This window comes from Nicrophorus vespilloides, unplaced genomic scaffold, assembly GCF_001412225.1.
Source record: "Nicrophorus vespilloides isolate i.1.1-1 unplaced genomic scaffold, Nicve_v1.0, whole genome shotgun sequence".
NCBI lineage: Eukaryota > Metazoa > Arthropoda > Insecta > Coleoptera > Silphidae > Nicrophorus > Nicrophorus vespilloides.
Window position 1 is genome coordinate 13,353 of NW_017097520.1, and position 1,970 is coordinate 15,322.

Sequence of the window (1,970 nt, forward strand, 5' to 3'; positions counted from 1 at the left end):
ATTCTGTTCGTGTTGATTTGCTAATGGTCGTCCATCCAAATACCATCCTCAAATTGTCTTTTAGCTACCTATGTACACTGAATGAATATTTAAATAAATATAAAATGTCTATAGTTCAATCAAGAAGTTCTTTACGCATACTGTGTATATGAATATGATATAAAGACATGATTTTCTATTCTGTTTATCTTGATTTCAAAATTTTCAACCATCCAAATGCTTAACTATCCTTCAATCATGATCTCCTTTAGCTCTGCGCACTCAGAGAATATGTGTAAGATTATAACTTAATTCTATATAATGCCCAAATACTAACTACCAATTCGTTGCTTAACTATCATTCAATCATGGTATCCTTTAGCTATGCTCACTGAGTGAATATATATGTAGGGTAATAATTTGATTCTCTATTATCTTTGTCATCATTTGATAATGATCATTTATCCAAAACTATCCACCATTTTGTTGCTTAACTATCCTTCAATCATGATGTCCTTTAGCTATGTTTACTGTATATATAGTTAAGTTTGTCATTATTTGGGAATTAATGTTCATATATCCAAATACAATAACAAGAATCCCAAATTAATAACAAGAATTATCAGACTTAATCAATATGTTATTTTGGTATCCAATAGTTACAAATTTTAATAAAGTAATCAGTGGTGTTATGAATGATTTCATTTTAATCCTTGTGTTGGTGAGGAGACCCTAAATATAATATATCAATGTGACGTAGACAAGCAGACTGTGTTGTGTTGGTATCAAAGCTTGAAAAGCATTACTCTAATCTCGTGTCAGATGCATCATGCACTGTACACTAAATCACATGAAACGTGTTTATATCAGCTTAACGAGTGGCAAGTGTGAGCGAAACGTCTTCCGGTTTCTTGCGGCTTGATACACGTGTGCATCAAGGCAATGTGCTCCCGGGTTATATAATTGCATCAGTAACGATCGTATTCTGCGTTCGGCGGGCGAAGAAATGAGGGTGTGTGTCCTTAAAGAGGGTGGATTTAGGGGGTTGGGAATGTTGGTGGTAGTGGTGGTGTGGAGGCGGCGGTGGCGACATGGGGTCGTGCAATTAACGAGCGCAAATGATTCAGCAAAAAGTGTCGAAGTCATTCATGGCAGAAGTCAAAGCGCAACCGCAAATCATATTATTCTGTGCATAAAATATCATCCCCCAAAGCAGAAAAAAAAGAACAACAAAATGATCGACGAGGAAACGCGCGGGGGTAGCGGTTGTTGCCGTTTCCGCAGTCCCTCCCAGAAAAAAAAATCGCCTAGGAATAATAATAATAACAATGATTATCATATACATAAAAGTCTATCGATTGGCCTCGATTTCTAATTTTAATTCCTCGTTTATCATCTTACATGTATGTGGGTTTTTGGGGTGGCGGGGTTAAGAGGAGACGGGCTTTTTCGCGGTTGTGAAGGTGGGGGACGACGGCGCGCCTTCTCCAATCGTCCCCGGCCACCCTCTAATTCCCTTTCTTTCCACACCAAAGAAAAGATTAATCGCTTTCCGGTTGATAACTGCTCGATTCTAACCGAGCAACGATGGAACGAACGGAAAGTTTGGAACGAGTCATTTTATATTGCCAATTTACGCATTCAAAAAAAAAAAGGGAGAACAAAACCCCCCCGACCGTCCGAAATTTATTCGCGTATAAAAGGGAGGCAGCAAAATAAAACTTAATTAAAACTTTTATACATAACATAACGATAAATTCGAGCCATCAAACAACTTGTCCAGATATTAAACGCGGCCAGTTGTTGCTCTGTCAGAAATTAATAGTTGATAGGAAAAGTTTCTTCTGAAAATAGAGCGCTCCATGTAATTGTACAATAAAACTAAACTTAACTGCCGCAATAATTCAGTCATGAGTAAATAAGTGACATGTTTGAAAGGATGGAAATAGTGCTCTGTCGGACAACTTCTTATTCTTCTTCGAACATTTATT